Raw genomic sequence first — 20,856 nt, forward strand, 5'->3', positions numbered from 1 at the left:
AGTAAGGAAGACCAGGGATGTTTTGAGAGCAAAGGGAGTGAACCCACTTTGCGCAGGTCTACCAGAGTTAGGTATCCTGTGGATAGGCTGAAATATGATGGATTTACAGCCATTCACTATGCATATATGGTCAAGGTGATACAGGAACCAGAACCCACTTCTTTTGAGCAAGCCATGGGAAAAGAAAAATGGGAGAAAGCCATGGGTGAAGAAATGGATGCATTGGAAGCAAATGCTACATGGGAATTGGTACCTTTGCCTAAAGGTAAGAATGCAATTGGCTGTAAGTGGGTTTATAAGGTGAAGCACAATGCAGATGGTTCTGTGAACAGATACAAGGCAAGATTAGTAGTCAAGGGGTATGCACAAACATATGGCATTGACTATGAAGAAACATTCAGTCCAGTTGCAAGGATGGCAACCGTAAGAGCAGTCATTGCTATGGCTGCATCAAAGGGATGGTCTTTACATCAGATGGATGTAAAGAATGCATTCTTGCATGGTGATTTGCAAGAAGAGGTCTATATGGAGCAGCCACCAGGTTATGTGCATGCTGTTCATCCTGAGTTTGTTTGCAGGTTGAAGAAAGCCTTGTATGGCTTGAAGCAAGCACCTAGAGCATGGTCTGACAAGATAGGGCAGTATCTTGTCACTATTGGCTTTCAGATTTCCAAGGCAGATTTCTCACTTTATGTGAGAAAAACAGAGAACGGTATTATGCTACTTGTCATTTATGTTGATGATTTGATTATGACAGGTGACAGTGATGAAGATATCCTTCATGTGAAAATGCTATTGAAGCAAAAGTTTGAGATGAAGGATTTGGGAGAGCTGCGTTATTTCTTGGGCATTGAGGTGATTAGATCACCAAGTGGGATACAGCTCTTGCAGAGGCAGTATGGATTGGACATGCTGTCCAAATATGGGATGACAGGCTGTAAGCCTATTTCAGTTCCTTTGGAGCAGAATGTGAAGTTGAGCGCAGATGCAGGTGAGCTTCTGGAAGACCCTACTATGTACAGACGCATAGTAGGAAGTTTGATTTATATGACTATTACCAGGCCAGATTTGAGCTATGCTGTTGGATTGGTAAGTCAGTTTATGCATGCTCCAAGGAAACCACATTTGGATGCGGCTAGACGCATACTCAGGTATGTGAAGTCCACATTGCAGTATGGACTATTTTATGAGACTGGGGTTCAGATACAGTTGCATGGATACACTGATGCTGATTGGGCTGGTAGTATTTCTGATAGACGATCTACCAGTGGATATGTGTTCTCTTTTGGGAGTGCTGCAGTCACTTGGAGCAGCAAGAAACAGCCTACAGTTTCCTTGTCGAGCACAGAGGCTGAGTACAGGGGTGCAGCCATGGCTGCATGTGAGGTAGCTTGGTTGCATAAGCTACTTTATGATATGCATTAGTCTACAGATGGGCCAGTTGTCATTTATTGTGACAACATGAGTAGTATACACTTGGCAAATAACCCAGTCTATCATGCTAGAACAAAGCACATTGAGGTGCATTATCACTATGTGCGGGAGAGGGTTTTACTAGGTCTTATTGATCTAGTTTATGTCAGCACAGAGGATCAGGTAGCTGACATATTTACGAAGGCATTGGGCGCAGAGAAGCTGCGCAAGTTCAGAGACCTGCTTGGTGTGCAGGAATTGGGATTGAGCTCGAGGGGGAGTGTTGAGATATCGAGCTCCACTCGTGATACGCCAGGGTGACCGTTGTGTATTTATGTCACCGACTTGTCAGTTGCAGACGCAGTTGGTACACCGCCCATGAATAATAGCTACATGATAGCTATCCTTATCTACTCTAGTTCGTGGCTCAGTTAGTATGCCACCTTAGTTAGTTGAGTTTGGTTTGAGACCCATATATAGGGTTCTTCTATTTCTTTGTATAAGACTTCTTTTGGCTTACACAACTAAGAAGAGGAAAACTGTTTTCAGCCTCCACCCTTGTGTGTATTCCCCCGTTGTGCAAGCAAGAAAGCTACAAGTGAGACTCCTTCCTTCTCTCCCACAATCTTGACAGAGACTCCCCAAATGAGCATATGAGGGGGAGACCCATGGAGAGTAGGTATGTTATTCTAAGCATCCTAACTTAGATATAGGGGGGGATGATGATGACTCAAATAACAATGATGACAACATAGTCTAAGTCACATTTTGATATATTAGCCAATTTCTTGGGCTTTTATTGAGCCTTGCTTTTATTTATTAGCCAGCTAATTTGCATTTATCATTATTTTTTTCAATAATTGTTACTTTAACATTTGCATCACATATTACTATTATTGGTACAATATTGTTCAATCTCATAGTATTCTTTATTTGATTTAATCTCACAAATAATTTTAGCTAGAAAACTATAGAAATTTTGTCACTAATCTGTTGTGCTTATGTTCTTGAATTGGCTTTGTGTTGTTAGAAGTATAGCATGGGAACCTTGTGTAAGCAAGGGTGTAGGAGGAAAGGTGAGGTGTGAGATGTGAATGGCTATATAAATAGCCCAAAGGGCACTCTGAAGTAGATGAGTGAGTGTACTTTAGTTGTACTTGAACAACTTACTAATCAAGATCTTTTTCTTGTACTTGAGCTCCCTTCTCCCTCATGTGCACACATCCCCACATTGCCACTCTGATATCTCAACATGGTATTAGAGCCATCTCTAATCCAGTGAGCTTTCTCTAACTCCGTCTTGATCTAAGTACACATGAGTGTATGGTTTCTCACTTGAAACTCTCAACCTTCATAGCCAAAACTGGACCAACACTTAGTGGAGGACCTAGTGAGGTCAAAGGAGGCCATTTTAGCCCACAATTTCTTCTAGATAGTTATTTTTTAACTTAGGGCATAACATCTTAGTACTTTAGAGCTCGACATTGGGCAGCTAGGAGGAGGATGGCATTGAAGACATCGCATAAACCAAGTTTTGCAGCGTAACATTTAGCATGGTGCTACATGTTATGGATGGCACAATGTTGGTGGGCTCCATAGGGATTTTAAATCCCCCCAAGTGGGCTATCAAACCCTAAAATGTTTGAACTAATTCCCTCTCTAGTACTGATCACACAAAGAAAAATCCTAACTATCACCTGTCTAATAGCCATAGCCAAGAAGCTCAAGCTTTCTTCATTTTCACTTTAATCATCCTAGAAGTCACTAACAATGATTCTAATAACCAATCAAGCATCTTTGGAGCTCATTGCAGGTCTGGAGGCTCAAAACTTAGAGCTTCTTGTCCCAAAGGTGACTCTTAAGCCGACATTCAATCGGACTCCAATACAAGCATTTCATCAAGCTTGGATACTAGTGTTTTTAAACACTACTGAGAAATCTATTGGTCATCGCTTGCTGGTTAATCTATGATATAAAGGTTTTTAGATATTAAGAATATTCATTAAATTCTTAACTATTCTCATCTTTCTTGAGTAGAGTTGTAAGACTATGTGTCGGATTTAAACACACAAACCATTTCTATCTCTTTATCTAATCTTATTTTTTTTTGTTATACATCAGTTACTTTCAACTTGATACTTACTTTGTTTGAAACATCATTTCATTTGCTTTCGCTCTTATTTCCTACCTTGTAAAAGATTAGACACAGCCATTGCCTTGTGCAATCAATAAAACCTTTCTATCATGGCCTATGTTGATATAAAGCCTCAAATCTGCAAGTTTGATGGGAGAGACTTTCACCCATTGTAGGTATTAGTGAAATGTAAAATTATGGAAAGGGGTAATTAGGCCTTCATCAAAGGGACCAAAGCCATTAATCCATCTAGCCCTATAGATATCGAAGATGATGAAAGAGCCAAAGCCATAATAATGTTGCACGTGGATGAATCCTTAATCCACCACATTAATAAACTTCCAACTACAAAGGAGAAGTGGAACGAGCACGAGATATTTATGGTACAAGAGGAAAGAACTCCAAATTCTTTCTCAAAATATAGTTCTTCAGCTTGGAATACAAATAAGGAGAAGACTTGGGAAAGTTCATTTCCCACATGAAGGGACTGATGGCCCAATTAGCTTCAGTCCAAGCTCTAGTTGTTGCTGAAGAAGATTCCATTGCCATATTTTAAAAGCTATAAGGAAAGTCTTTTCAGCTCTTGTTACTACCCTAACAAATGTACCAAATTCTACACCTGAAGGTGTCATTTAGACTTGTCTAGATGAGTAGAAAAGAAATCAAAAGGAAGGCAACACTAGCTCAACATCTACCTCAACAACCCATGATCAACTCTTAGTCCATACTATTTATACTAAATGTTTCTTTTGCAATAAAAAGGGACATATTGTAAGAAACTATTGGAGAAAATATCCCAACATGATGAAGTGCAACAAATATGAGCAAATAGGATATATCACTAGTAAATGTCCTAACTCCTCTGAAGCACCAAAAGAATTGAAAGCCAACTATGTCTCCAAAGCACTTAATGGCCGCTTTTTTGGATCTTTTGTATCATCTTTCCATAAACATCATTGTAACCTACTTTATAAAGGCATCCCACTTATTCATTGAGGGGGGAAACCATTCACATGATATGTAGTCCAATGCCACCTTGGCATTTGGGGGGGGGGTGTTAGAAGTATAGCATGGGAACCTTGTGTAAGCAAGGATACAAGAGGAAAGCTGAGGACCTGTGAATGGACTAGAGGATAGGGAAAGCCCTAACCTTAGCTTTTAGTGGCTATATAAATAGCCCAAAGGTCACTCTCAAGTAGATAAGAAAGTGTACTTTAGTTGTACTTGAGGAACTTACTAAGCAATATCTTTTTCTTATACTTGAGCTCTCTTCTCCCTCTTGTGCACACATCTCCATGTTGCCACTCTAATATTTTGACATATGTGTGGTGCATCTATAGCATACTCATTGAGTAGTAGGTGGGCATGAGAGAGAGAGAGAGAGAGAGGAAGTGATAGATACTAAGCTAAGAGTGAGGGAAAGTGAGAGAGGGTATATGAGTAAGTGAGATAGAGAGCATAGATGATTTTAGTGGCTATATGTCGCCAAATAGCTATACTTTTATTTTTTTGGATTTTTTTTTCGAAACTCGAGTAGGTTGAGTTATAACTCCAAAATTTTTTATTCGCTAACATTTCTAAGGTATATCGAGATTTTGAAGACTCTTTCGCCATTCCTGAGAAACAAATATTGAAAGAAATATATTAAATTCACCACAGTATTTATAAGTTATGGGATATATATAGAAACATTTACCACATGTACATATGTACTCATACACATAGTACATACATAGACACATGTCACATACTACTTATCATTGAACATAATATTAGTGAGTTTGGGAATCTCCCAATGGGAATCTCCCAATTCCCATTTTTTGAATACTAAAAAGGTGGCACCCGGATAACATGCCCATAAGTTTCTCAAAACCATATGATGTGACCTATCATTGGAAAGCACTTGAAAAATGGAATCTATTAAAAGCTATAGAGTGCTCGATTTGAAGTTATAGTGTTCAAGTCACGACAAATCCAAAGATTTGAACATGTGTCCCAAACTTATGGGAAATTCCCATATTCCCCAATATCGTGTTCTCGCTCCTTCTTTACATACTCATACACATGACTCACACACACCATTCCGCATACACACATTACTCAACATTACATCTACTCTTGTATTCATACATACGTATACACAATTCGTAGAACCAAAATGTTTGAGGTACTCATGGTCCAATAACTTGAGCTAGCCAAATCTTTGAAGCATGTATCTTGAAAGTTGCAAAGCAAGACATAGCTCTACCTAAAACCCATAAATGCTAAGGGACTTCCCCTCTTCATAGACTTGAGCACAAATAATACCTCCCCTTCAATGAATGGTTTATGCAAGAGCAAGCTAATTTCAGCAAGGTGCCAAGGACTCTCTCCATTTCCACATCCAAGATTTTAGTAACACACTAGAACCAATCAACAACACACCTGGGCTCAACTCCTAGGGATCCCACCTTATAGAACATGTAAGATACCACATGAGTTCAAAAGAAAGGGTATATTTATTATGTTGACTTACTGTTTTTTAAAAACAAAAGGGATTTATAAATGTGCTTAATGTTAATTCCCATTATGGGTATTTTTATTTGAAAATTCTTAGAGGCACAATTGGGGGGGGGGGATGTGCCTGAGATGTGTTTATTTGAGAGCCCCAAATAAAAGTCATGTCTCCTTTACCACCACTTTCTCCCTTGGTATACAAAGTGTTGGTTTATTTTCAAACCACTAGCATGTTTGCTTGGGATCTCCCTACTTCATAAGGAGCCTATGCCTCTTTCAACATCCACTGTTAGCTATTAGTTTGTACCTTTCTCATTCAAACCAAAAGCATATAGTCTATAAGAAGAAAACTAATGCTTTCTCTTTGTAAACTCCTCAATGGAAACCCTCAAATAGCATTGTACCTTCCCTCCAAAGAAAGACAAAAGAAAAAGCTATGCCTACAAAATTATACCATACGGTTTTGTTGAAATATATCTCACTTTTACCAATGGGTGGGTGCTTTCTCTTCTAATCACCTTATCATCCTCTACATGCTAAGACAACTTGCTTCAACCTATGAGGATACACCCTCCTCCATGATCTCTACAAGGATTTGAGACCTAATATCCTCCTCATAGCTAGATTTGGGAGGGCTACAATTTTATCTCAAACCCCCCTCAAGTCTTTGGGTCCTTGCTTTATCTTTTGATCTTATGCAGATGTGGAATATCAAGAGTATGCTTAAGATATCAAAAGTATGCTTGAACTTCATGCTCAAAAATAATTTTTAGAAGAATACAATATTTGAAAAGAAAAGAAAAGCATTCATCAAACACTCTTATGTTAGGCCACCAAATATGGATGCACTGAAAAAATTTAGCTAGCTTTGGTCGTGTGTCATGAATGGTACACAAGACATAGGGTTCATTGATTGAATTTTATCATAAAGAACTCCTCTCATCCCTAATGAAAAAAGAGAATAATATTCACTCTATGTGTTCCAAACTCTTTGAATGAATTAGATTAGAAGCCCACTTTAATTTTGTGGAGACAAATTTGTTTGCAAAGGGAAGAGAGGGAGAGTGTGTACGTATGTAATTTTGTGAAAATGTGTTATTTCATGAAAGTGGAGCTAGAGAGAGAGAGAGAGAGAGAGAATAGAGTAGAGTAGAGTAGTTTATTATCATCCACGGAAGGCCAAATTATGACCCATGGGACCTTTCTAGATATACAATGATTCTCCTCTCCCATGGTAGGAAAGGGTAGCTACAGTGAAAGAACGATTTATACAGCTAGTTCTCCCGAAAGCGTAACATGTAGGTGATGAGAGCCCCTAACTTTGATATAGGAGCAGTAATCAGAAACTGGTGAAGTGGCCCGTGTAAAGGGATATCAAAATCAGCCCGTATGTGTGTATATGCTGAGCATGTCATAATCATGTGCTCCTCTGATTCTACACTCTGTAGTCCACACAATTTGCATAACTTTGTCTTTCTTATTTGTCCACTCCATGCACATGTCTCGATCAATAAAGTGTGTGATCAAGTTCGAAGTCGTGAAATACTCCGTCTAAATACCACTGAGAGTGGGTTGGCTATGTATGGTTGCATATGTGCCTCTGCCTGCATGTAGGATTTCCAACATGAAGGATAGATATGCATACTATAATAAGCAAGTTTGCCATTTTCTCCCTTGCTTTGATGTTTTGATTGATACACTCGTAAGAGGTATGATTGAAATGTGTCCATCCATGTATCTTTTTGGATGATGCCATATCTAGATATCTATCCACTCCCCACCCTTTAAACCATTTTTGCATATCCAATACCCATTCTGTGGAAAGCACTTTACTTTTCCACGTTTTTTGTAGGCGTATGCTAGCATTCCATGCCCGTTTGTGGAGCCTACTATCATCCATTTGACGTACTCGAGTGGCATATCTCAGTATTCGGATCATAGCATGTACCTCAATTGGCTGACGACCAGTTTCCAAAAGCATAAGTACATATGGTGTGGTGCTTTTGATGCCCAAATGTCTACGAATAAAAGCTTTTTGTAGCTTCTCAATGTCGTTCCATGCAGATGAGGAGCCCTCCACACTTCCACTCCATATAATCTCGTTTGTAGGACATATGCATAAAAAATCATACAATGTATTTTTCAGCATTTAGTATCTGTACGGTTGCAGTTGTTTTCAAAGTGATAATACTTGCTTTTCCCTATCGTTAATCGTTGCTCCACATATGTATGCCATCTATGGTCTGGAGGTATCTCAATCCCCAAGTATTTGAAAGTAGATACTATCTCTTTAGAGTGTCCGGTGTAATGTACTTTTGGTGGAGTCTTTGATTGCTTGGTACGCACAGCCATTAGCTTTGTTTTTTATACATTTACCATCAAACCACTATCTTGACAAAATGGTTCAAGAATCCCCATGAACTGCTACATACGTTCCCCAGTATATGTAAAGAAGACCACATCATTTTGCATAAAGTAGGAGCAAGATGGCAAACATACCAATATGCAGGCTTTTGGCTTCCTCTTCATTCATAGTCGTGAGAAGTATTTCCTCTACTTATCAATGCATAAACCAAATAATGTAGGGGAGAGTGGGAAACCTTGTTTGACTCCCATATTACTCTCAAATACTTGTGACATCCCATTGTGACCTCTGCGGCGGCACACCACTCGTTGATATCTCCTATAAATTCTCATGCATAGATCATTTGGGACCCCTAATTCTTGCATTTGTTACCATAAGCCAACCCTTGGTACGGTGTCAAAAGCCTTCTTAAAATCCACAAAATAGCAATACAAGGTTGCTCCCTCAAGCCGACTCTCATCCATAAGCACATGTAAAGTAACCAAATGGTCTATGATATTATGACTAGGGTGAAAACCTGCTTGTCCATAAGCTCGTTTGTTATTAAGTTTTTGCCCATTTACTCAATTGCATTTCCAGGATAATGCTGAATAGCTTTGCCATGGTTGATCTGACCATAATCGTGTGGTATTTTGTGAGTAAATTACAATCTCCTCCCTTATACAACAGTTGTATCCGATTCTCCTGCCATTCTTGGGGAAAATGTCAAGATTGTGGCACAGAAGGAAGAAGTCTCACTTGTAGCTTTCTTGCTTGCACAATGGGGGAATACACACAGAGGTGGAGGCTGAAAACAGTTTTCCTCTTCTTAGTTGTGTAAGCCAAAAAGAAGTCTTATACAAAGAAATAGAAGAACCGTATATATGGGTCTCAAACCAAACTCAACTAACTAAGGTGGCATACTAACTGAGCCACGAACTAGATTAGATAAGGATAGCTGTCATCTAGCTATTATTTATCGGCAGTGTACCAACCGCATCTGCAACTAACAAGTTGGTGACATAAATGCACAACGGTCACCCTGGCATATCACGAGTGGAGCTCGATATCTCAACACTCCCCCTCAAGCTCAATCCCAATTCCTGCACACCAAGTAGGTCTTTGAACTTGCGCAGCTTCTCTGCGCCCAATGCCTTCGTAAATATGTCAGCTACCTGATCCTCTGTGCTGACATAAACTAGATCAATAAGACCTAGTAAAACCCTCTCCCGCACATAGTGATAATGCACCTCAATGTGCTTTGTTCTAGCATGATAGACTGGGTTATTTGCCAAGTGTATACTAATGTTGTCACAATAAATGACAACTGGCTCATCTATAGGCTGATGCGTATCATAAAGTAGCTTATGTAACCAAGCTACCTCACATGCAGCCATTGCTGCACCCCTATACTCAGCCTCTGTGCTCGACAAGGCAACTATAGGCTATTTCTTGCTGCTCCAAGTGACTGCAGCACTCCCAAAAGAGAATAGATATCCACTGGTAGATCGTCTATCAGAAATACTACCAGCTCAATCAACATCACTGTATCCATGCAACTGTATCTGAACCCCAATCTCATAAAATAGTCCATACTGCAATGTTGACTTCACATATCTGAGTATGCATCTAGCCGCATCCAAATGTGGTTTCCTTGGAGCTTGCATAAACTGACTTACCAATCCAACAGCATAGCTCAAATCTGGCCTGGTAATAGTCATATAAATCAAACTTCCTACTATGCGTCTGTACATAGTAGGGTCTTCCAGAAGATCACCTGCATTTGCGCTCATCTTCACATTCTGCTCCAAAGGAACTGAAATAGGCTTACAGCCTGTCATCCCATATTTGGACAGCATGTCCAATCCATACTGCCTCTGCAAGAGCTGTATCCCACTTGGTGATCTAATCACCTCAATGCCCAAGAAATAACACAGCTCTCCCAAATCCTTCATCTCAAACTTCTGCTTCAATAGCATTTTCACATGAAGGATATCTTCATCACTGTCACCTGTCATAATCAAATCATCAACATAAATGACAAGTAGCATAATACCTTTCTCTGTTTTTCTCACATAAAGTGAGAAATCTGCCTTGGAAATCTGAAAGCCAATAGTGACAAGATACTGTCCTATCTTGTCAAACCATGCTCTAGGTGCTTGCTTCAAGCCATACAAGGCTTTCTTCAACCTGCAAACAAACTCAGGATGAACAGCATGCACATAACCTGGTGGCTGCTCCATATAGACCTCTTCTTGCAAATCACCATGCAAGAAGGCATTCTTTACATCCATCTGATGTAAAGACCATCCCTTTGATGCAGCCATAGCAATGACTGTTGTTACGGTGGCCATCCTTGCAACCGGACTGAATGTTTCTTCATAATCAATGCCATATGTTTGTGCATACCCCTTGACTACTAATCTTGCCTTGTATCTGTTCACAGAACCATCTGCATTGTGCTTCACCTTACAAATCCACTTACAGCCAATTGCATTCTTACCTTTAGGCAAAGGTACCAATTCCCATGTAGCATTTGCTTCCAAGGCATCCATTTCTTCATCCATGGCTTTCTTCCATTTTTCTTTTCCCATGGCTTGCTCAAAAGAAGTGGGTTCTGGTTCCTGTATCACTTTGACCATATAGGCATAGTGAATGGGTGTAAATCCATCATATTTCAGCCTATCCACAGGATACCTAGCTCTGGTAGACCTGCGCAAAGTAGGTTCACTCCTAGGTACTCTCAAATCATCCCTGGTCTTCCTTACTCCAGGTGTAACAATAGAAGGAATACCCAACTCATCATCAATGCTCTGTTCTGAGCCACTGGATTCACCATCCACATAAGAGTGACCTGCATTCACATCAAACATGGGCTGATCTACCTTTTCTTTTCCTTTTCGTGATACCTGCATACCAGTATCTACATTACTTTGAGAAGATTCTCCTGATCTCAATCTGCCTGTCCATGGCAAAGAATGTGAACCACTGCTAGAGGACGCTCCAGGTCCACTAATATTTTGTGACTGCTACTGTGAATTCTGTGCAGCATTACCATTTTGTGCATCTACATTATCAATCACATTTACTGGTTTATACCAGCTACTCATCTCATCAAAAACAACATCTCTGCTCACTGTAAACTTAGGAGTAGAAGTGTTATAGCATCTATACCCTTTCTGCTGCAAAGAGTAACCAATAAAGATGCATTTCTCAGCTTTTGGATCCAACTTGGATCTCAACTCATCTGGCACATGAACATAGGCAATGCAATAAAAAATTTTCCAATGAGAAATATCTGGTTTCCTACCAGTATACCTCTCCTCTGGAGTCATCCCATGTATTGCTGTAGTGGGAGTCATGTTCATTATGTAGACTGCTGTAGCAACTGCTTCAGCCCAGTAAAAATCTGGCAAGTCTTTTTCGTTGAGCATGGCACGAGATACCTCTCCAATATGCATGTTTTTCCTTTCTGCAATTCCATTTTGTTGTGGGGTATGACTGCATGAATATTGCTGCTTTATGCCATGCTCCTGCAGGAACCTTGCAAACTCATTTGAGAGGTATTTGAAGGCCTGTTTCTTTTTCAACCATAGCTTTAAGAGTTTTGAAATGCCCAAAAACTTCACTTTTCTTTTTCATAAAATACACCCAAACTTTTCTGCTATAGTCATCAATAAAAGTGACAAAATAATGATAGTCTCCAAGAGATGCAGCTTTAGTAGTCCACACATCAGAGTGGATTAATTCCAATGGCTTCTTACTCTCTTGAACATGTCTAGGAAATGGTTTCCTTGCCTGTTTTCCAAATTGGTAGGCTTCACATACCTTATGCATTTCTACAACCTTGAATTTAGGCAATCCTGCCTGCATTGATTTAAGTCGCTGTACATTAACATGACCGATGCGTTTATGCCAGATATCAATATCTGCAACAACACCGGTCCCATATGCAAACATTGTTGCACTCAATTCAGGCATGTCTGCATCCAACGTAAACTTTCTGCCCTTCTTATTTCCTTTTGCTATCAAGCGACCTTTATTTTTCATATCCTCAACAAAGCATCCATGAGGATTAAATCTGACCTGCAAGCCCTGCTCAACCATTTGACCAACAGAAACCAGATTCTTGGTGATATTCGGGACATGAAATACATCGGATAGGTATTTCTTTTTCCCATTCTTCATAGACAAAGGAAATTTTCCAATCTGCACAATAGGATGTGCAGTATCATCACCAGTCTCCACAAATCCTGGTTTTTCCGTTTTCCTTGCATCCTCCATCCATTCTGCATGACCTGTCATGTGGTTTGATGCACCTGAGTCAACATACCACACTTCGTTGCTTTCTTCTGCACTTGTCACAGAATTGTTCATGTGTTGCACCATAAACAAATGCTCATTTCTGTCATCACCCTGTCTACTAGAAGATGCATAATTTCCTTGTTGCAATTTTCCATTCATGATGTCATTCTGCTTTTTATAGCAGTCTTTAGCCATATGACCCATTTTACCACAGTAGTAGCATTCAATATTACTGTTTGCATTTTGGCCTCTTTGCCATCCACCACGACCTCTTTGGCTCCCCCTGCCTCTAGAGTTACCATGTCCTCCTCCATAGGACTGGTTTTCTTGAGTTTGTTGCATATTCTGATTTCTACCATGGCCTCCAAATCGGCCTCCTCTACCTCTGTCTCTACCTCTTCCAGCATTTGAGTAGAAGACAGCTTCTTTTGAAGTTCCTCCTAAAGAAGATGCACCACCATTTCTCTGCTCCTCAGAAATTAGAAGAGCAATCAACTCCTCAAAATCAGGAAATCTTTCACGAACGGAAATGGACGTTCGAAACTGTGCATAATCCTTTCCTAGACCATTCAAGGTCACTGAGACTAAATCATCATCTTCCACTGGCAACCCAATGGAAGCAAGTGCATCTGCAATCTTCTTCACCTTCATGTGGTAGTCATTGATGCTCATACTTTCTCTTTGCACATTGTGCAACTCTTGCTTGAGCTGCATTTTCCTGGCTTGCATATTTGTGCTATACATTTTTGACAAAGTATCCCATGCCTCCTTTGGCGTACTTGCATCCTGAATATGCACAATCATAGAGTCTGAAATGCTGATAGACAGCCAATACATAACTTTCCTGGCTCTCTCATGCCATGCTTTAAATGCCTGCATTTGCTGTTGATTGGGAACATCAGGAAGAACTAGTTCTTCTTCATTTCCTGCAACAAATTTCCAATATCCTTTTCCCATAAGGAAATTCGTCATTTTAAAATTCCATGCTTGGAAGTTGTTCTTGTCAAGCTTTTTAGTGACAATCTGTGAATGAGAATCAGACGCCATTACAGAACACTGAAAAAAATTCTGTCACTGCAAAAAACACAGCTTCACCCTCACAAGGGCAAATCTGCAAAACTGGCGAAAGTGGTATTTGACCACACAGTCACTTCCTAGTGACGATTTTGCATAAACAAGAACCAAGGATGATTTTGTAACTCCCAATATCTCTGCACACAAGTATACGATGCAATTTCTATGGTAACTTTTCACCGATCTGTAGAACAGTGGTCGCACAGCATAAAACAGGGCCTTTTCCTGAGTGTGTGCAGAAAACTTCTGCCTCCCAAACAGGCCCCAAAATGGCCTCAAATCAAAAAAACAGGGTCACCATGGACTAAAGCCCTCTCCCGCAGCATATACTGCCCTCTTGCTTCACCGCAAAGGGCGTCTCAACCTGAGACAATGCACTCCCACACTTTCTGGCTGTGCTACCTGCAGAGACTTGCTCCCACACCAGAAAAATGAAAGCAACACTGGTCTTCTTACCAGAACACCCCGAACTTGGCTTGAACAAGGCTCTGATACCATGTCAAGATTGTGGGAGAGAAGGAAGGAGTCTCACTTGTAGCTTTCTTGCTTGCACAATGGGGGAATACACACAGAGGTGGTGGCTGAAAACAGTTTTCCTATTCTTAGTTGTGTAAGCCAAAAAGAAGTCTTATACAAAGAAATAGAAGAACCCTATATATGGGTCTCAAACCAAACTCAACTAACTAAGGTGGCATACTAACTGAGCCACGAACTAGATTAGATAAGGATAGCTGTCATCTAGCTATTATTCATGGGCAGTGTACCAACCACATCTGCAACTAACAAGTTGGTGACATAAATGCACAACAGTCACCCTGGCATATCACGAGTGGAGCTCGATATCTCAACAGAAAACTATATGCAAAAGCCTGATGTATCACATGCAACATGAACAGTCTCATCTCCTTTGTTGTCCATTTCAACATCTCCGCATTCAAGTGCAAAGTATCATATGCTTTTTCATTAGCCATCTTGTTGAGGGTTTCCTCCAATGTTTCTAAAGTGAACAGAGCACTAAATGGCTGTGTATGTACATCACATTTGATCGGTTTTACCCCTTTATGCATGTAAAGTTCCATAACATACGATAGCATGTCAGCATCTGTAAAAACACCCATAACATTTGATTGTTTGGCTTTCAATTTTCTCCATGCTTGCCTTGGACATTTCTCAAACTCCCCAGCATCTTCACTTTCTTTGGCCGCTACATATCGTCGTCACTTTTTACGCATGAGAGCGTTATATCATTTTTCCACCTCACTTCATTCTTGTCCCTTAGGGAGGATTTTTAGCTTTCTATGTGTGCAACCTTACATTCATCATCAAACCATTTCTTGCATGGCAATCCTTTGACATTTTTGTGACTCCCCTTTGGTTTCCCAAAAACTCTATAGCTGTATTTAACATTGCATCTCTCAAATCAGCCCATGTGCTCCTAGTAAGATTGCTCATAAGACTATCCAGGTGACCAGCATATGCTTATTTCTTGTGTGAGAGGTAGTCACAAATGTATGTGGTTTGAAGCTCTTAAAGGAATGCGAGTTAAGTTCATGCGCGAAGCACAACTGTACTCTCCTAGAATGTGACCTGTTGGAGCACTAATAGATTGTTGCATCTTATACATTCTTATCGAGAGAAAGGGAAAGTTAGGATGCACTTTGTAGGCAACATGGTTTATTGATGTATTGCATGCAATTGATCAATCATTCTTGCAATGCTTTGCATGGCATAGTTGCCATAAAGATTCATCATAGAGCATATGTAAGCCAATGGGTTGGTGGTTGGCCCTTCATATCAATGTGAGGATTATCCTAGCTATCATGGCTTTTGACCACTATCCAATCGATGTAGTCTTCAAAATCACCTCCATTTCAACTCAAGGTATCCTTTCTAAAGAAACATAAATTCATTGAGTAAACTAAACAAGCTTTGGGTTAGGGTGGTTGAAGGAAAGTTGAATGTGCTCTTAGATTAGAAGGCTACATGTTTTTATCGAATTGCACTTTCAAAGAAAGATGGCAGAGATCAAATTGCATTTAGAAGAAAACATATGGTTGGTGTTTTTAGATGTAAAGAGTTTATTTTGTATGATATTGCTCTTAATCATAAAGATGCTATTCTCATGTGGCTCCTAGTAGAACATATTGAAGATTTTCTTATAGCTCAAGAGACGAATAAGATTGAAGGTTTGAAAATCCAATTAAAGGGAAGATGGTTGATAGAGGGAGATACCCCCATCCCTCTCTTTTTTTCAATACTCTTAAGATCAAGTATAGAAAAGATATGACAATCATGATGGAAGAGCAGAATGGATGCTCTCGTTTTGATGGCCTTCACATGTTTTGTAGGCCTCTGCTGATGCTCTCCACAACTTGCTTAATCATAAGGGAAAGCTGGTTGTTAAGATAAAGAAGAGGGTGGATTTTAAGAGGAATGACAAAGCAATCATCTTGAAGTCAAAATACAACTAGAAGAACTTATACCCACAAACCTCTTAGAGAAGAAAAGGTAGGCTCTTAGATGTCTAGCAAGCTACCCCTCTACTAAACTGAATGTGTTCATATGGAAGATATTGGCTAGAAAGCTACTAATGAAAGATGCACTTGCCGATTTTAGAAAGTTTTAGTACTATGCCTTGTTTGTTTTCAGGAGACATAAAACTATTCTGCACTTGTTTTGGCAAATCCCAATGGCAAAGACATTGTAGACTAAACCAAAAAATCAGGTCTCCCAAAGCGGGTCTTAATGCTTCTACTAGCATGTGTCTATCACTTTTTCAAGGACAAGGGTGCCTTGGATGGCAGAACCCTCAAGATTTGGAACATTATAAGAGCTGTGATTTTGAATCACACATGGTTTCGTAGAAACATGATTCCTATGTAGAAAGCTAGAGCCCCATAGGTGTAACTTTTGTTTAGATCATGCATATTTTGAAACCTTAGCCTTATTGAAAACCTTAGGCACTGCCCCATGCAACCCCGCCCCCCTCCCCCCCCAACTACTCTAGTGAACTGTATGCCAAGATAGTAATGCAAATGGCTAAGATTTGTAACATCAAATGAATGTTGTGATTTGACCTTCAAGGCCACAATACACATCTCGTGGAGCCCAATCAATAGCATATTGTCCACATAAATAATGAGAATCAACAGAACATTTGCATTTATGTGGACAAAGAGCGTGCTCTTAGTGTGAGTGACTAAAACCAAGAGCAATCAAATGAGTGCATGAGGTGTGCATCTTGTTATAGGTGCTTGTTTCAAACCATACGAGACCTTATGCAAACAACACCTTGCTCCTAGTATTTGAGATATCATTCAAGCTACTCTCCAAGAGCTAGGGTGATGGTTTTGGGGTAAAACCATAGGATATTTCTTGATTATGTAAATCTCTATTAATAAAAATCGTATTGTTCCAAAAAAAAGGCACTTAAGCCAATGGGGTTGTGGCGTAGTGGTTTGGGTGTGGGTCGAGTTATGGGGGTGTGTGAGTTCAAACCCCGTGCACCACATCCCAAAGGCACAATTAAAAAATATCTATTTGCTTCAAAAAGGCACTTAAAGGAATTGCAATTTTCAAATGCAAAGCTCATTGTATTTCCATTCCCTCACACAACAAAAAATTTAAGCAAAAATGTCATAAACCTTGAGATTGCACAAGATTGTGTGCATCTTTGTTGGCATGTGTGTGTGCGGGGCATCATGAGCCAGCATTGTGCCCCCTACATCTAACCCTCCCTCACAATGCTCAACCAATAGGAGCGAACCAAGCCCCAGCATTCAGCTAGCCCACAAGCAGGGTGCAAACCTGCCCCACAACAAAGATGAGGATGACAAGAATGCTTCCACGATGAAGATTGACTTCAAAGCTACTTATCTCAGATCTCAGCTACTTCAAAATGACCCTAGCCGCCTCAGCTAGAAGCAACCTACCCAATCTTGTCATCTTGGGTCTCGTGCTTCTCAATGTCCTCATCCTCATCATCATTTTCAACCACGGTGACTCCTTAGCCCTCCTCTGTGTCCACTCAGGCCCTAAGAGTGCTGAGAAGAATCCATACTCTGAAGTAGACTTCAAGAAGGTGCACAAAGTGGTAGATATTGAGAAATTCCATGTTGTCAAGGTAGAGAAATGGAGTGTGGTAACAACCTCTGACTCTTTCACCGATCAAGTTCAGGCTATGGTGAAAATGCAGGGATGTCAAGTTGTTGCCGTTGGAGATACAGACACACCAAGTGATTGGGAAGTGAGAGGAGTCATTTTCTTGGAAGTTGAGGAGCAAGCAGCTCTTGGTTATAGGATCCTTGCCCACCTTCCATATGTTTCATATGTGAGGAAGAATGTTGGATATTTATTTGCAATCTAGCATGGTGCAAGGTGATCTATGATGCAGATGAGAATGCATCCGTAATAGGGGGGATCTGAGCAATGACTTTGACTTGGAGCAATAATTTATTGAAGTATTTGTCATTTCATAACAGAACAATTGTCAACCCTTACATTCACTTTGGCCAAAGATCTGTTTGGCCTAGGGGCTTCCCTCTGGAATCTATAAGCAACATAAATGTAGAGATTTGTTATGGATATGTGCCAAGTGGAAAACGGTCTATTCTCAGCAAGGATTAGCCAATGGTTTCCTTAACTTTGACGCTATTTTTTATAATACTCAAAAATCAGAATCTAAGTTGTTTGATATCAAGTTTGATACACATGCCCTTCCTGTTGCACTTCCACAGGATATGATGGATCCCATTAATCATCTCAATACATTGTTCCATTCTCAGGCTTTCTAGGCACTCATGCTTCCTCTATCAGTAAATCTTGGAGTTTCAGACATAATGAGGGGATATTGGGTGCAAAGACTCTTATGGGAGATTGGGGGTTATGTGACACTATGTCCACCATCGATTGACTGGCAAGATACCTTGAAGCCACATTTCTTTGAAGATGAGAAGGAATTACATGACAATGTTGACACGCTGGCTGACTTTTTGGTCTCTTGGAGATCAAAGAAGGCAACCTTCTTTAAATGAGTTGATGATCTAAGCTATTCTATGGCTCAAGAACGTTTTTGGATAGCTCAAGATGTGGACTATATTGTGGCTTGGCTTCAAGATCTTGTTTCAGTGGGGTGCACCCAACCAAGAATGTTCACTCTTGAAATTGACGGGGGGAAAGCTCTAACAGATCAGTCAGTACGTTGGGAGTTCCTGCCTCTAGCACTCCCCTCCACACACCTTGGTTTGGTTGAAGCTTCAAGAGTAGGCTTTGAAGTTGGAAATTTTCTCAGATGGAGAAAGTTTTACGGGGATGTTGTCTTAATCACGTTCTATGATTTGCCCGTCAATAAAATAGCACTTGGATGGAGAATGCTTTATGGCAGAATTTTCAACACTATGGTTATACTTTTGGAACAAAGTGATCCAGCTTTTGGAGTTGAAGCAGTTGAAGTATGGCAAACATACAAGTTAGTGAAAGAAATACTCTTTTACCTCAATGTGGATATACATGCTAAACGTTATCACGACATTCAAATAACTTGTGTTTCTAGTTTATATCATTTGTTTGTGAAGGTCTAGCCCATAAACAAAATCTTGCCTTGATGTCTTGGGAGCATTTTTACTTCACAAGTTTATGAATGACATAATTATTGAGAAATGAAGCTATTGTCCTAGGGGGCGCCTTGTCTTTGGGCTTCTTTAGTCCATCTTGTATCGATAAAGTTTTTCACAACTAAATCATTGAAAGTAGTAGGTTCTATTTATATGTTGCAGTGTTAATGCTTCTGAAACAAACTAGGATGCCTTCAAAGACATGCTATGCATCAGTAATTGAAAGCAAATGAAACTCAAAATAGGAAAGGATGTCTAAAGCGGCCCAGTTTTTGGACACTAGCTTCATTATACGAATTGCCAAAGAGTGGAGTGATAGAAGCTTGCTTTGATGATGTTGAATATAGGACAATTAGAGGAGAACGACTTTATTACCACACAGAGTTGTTGACCCATGACTCATGCAAGCATGCTTGGATGATGTTATAGATGAGGAAAAAAACCCCATTAGTCATACTCTTGCCATTATGAAAGCGTGCCAATACATCTTCAAGTCTTGTGGAAATGATGAGACCTAGAGACAAAAGTGCTTCAAGCACTATCGAATATGCCCTTCTTTAAACTTTTACCTCTGTTGTGATTGCCAAATTTTGTAGAACCAATTATTAGCATTCAACTCTTTGCTCACCAAGGGATTAATATCAATTGAAATACATGATCTATATATCCCAAACATTCCCTCTTGATGTTGTTGTCACAATGCCAATATCAAGTAGCTAGTTGGATGGATGATTCTAGTTTTTTATGCACATTGGAGTTTTGTTTGTTAACCATCACTTTTTCTTTTGTAGACGACTTCCTTAGATCTTTGACTGTTATCCAAAAGTAGAGGGGTTCCTGTTTATTAAAGATCATGTTATTTTGAATTATTGGAACTTAATGCAAGCCAATAAAACTAAATTCTGGAATTTTCAGAAGGTTAGTTTGTCAACTTTTTGCCTTGAAAATTAACTCCTTTGTAAATTTGACTTTAAAAAGATCATGTTCTTGTTTTTTAATTTCATTTAATGTAGATATTATGTGAGGATCAATATTTTGGTGTGGGGTCCAGGCTATTGTACAGTATATAGATGGAATTGTTTCATTAAGCCTTTTTTAAAATTCCAATGGTTAAGACACGTACTGTTGGTAGCTGCTGTTCACAAGATGCTGTAATGTTGAAACAAGCTTCTGATCAACCTGTTGCTCTCTTTGAACTATCAGCACATTGTCTAGTGAAAATGGCATTGTAGAGCTTATTCAAACTGATTTGAACGGCCAACAAAGAAATTGTAAATTTTTTTTTCTCTTGAGTCGGGTTGTTCCTTTCTAGTTTATTGCTGCAAGAATTATCCTAAAAGCATGCTAAAAATAGGCATCATCTTCTCTGAATAGGAGGAATCTTGCCTATCTTGCAGATCTGAATAGGATGCTTGGGGTGACCATGAGCTTTTGTATAATGCATTCCCTTCAATTCTTAGATATGCCTACTACTGTAT

General features: G+C 39.7%; 1 pseudogene; it reads left to right on the forward strand.

Annotated features, from left to right (window-relative positions):
* The first annotated feature begins 17,664 nt into the window (after positions 1-17,664).
* On the forward strand, positions 17,665-20,448 carry LOC148022797 (putative glycosyltransferase STELLO1 pseudogene; annotated as a pseudogene).
* The last annotated feature ends 408 nt before the right edge of the window (positions 20,449-20,856 follow it).

The sequence above is a fragment of the Lygodium microphyllum genome, chromosome 16 (assembly GCF_053477565.2).
Source record: "Lygodium microphyllum isolate KBCC chromosome 16, Lygodium_microphyllum_v1.1.10, whole genome shotgun sequence".
NCBI lineage: Eukaryota > Viridiplantae > Streptophyta > Polypodiopsida > Schizaeales > Lygodiaceae > Lygodium > Lygodium microphyllum.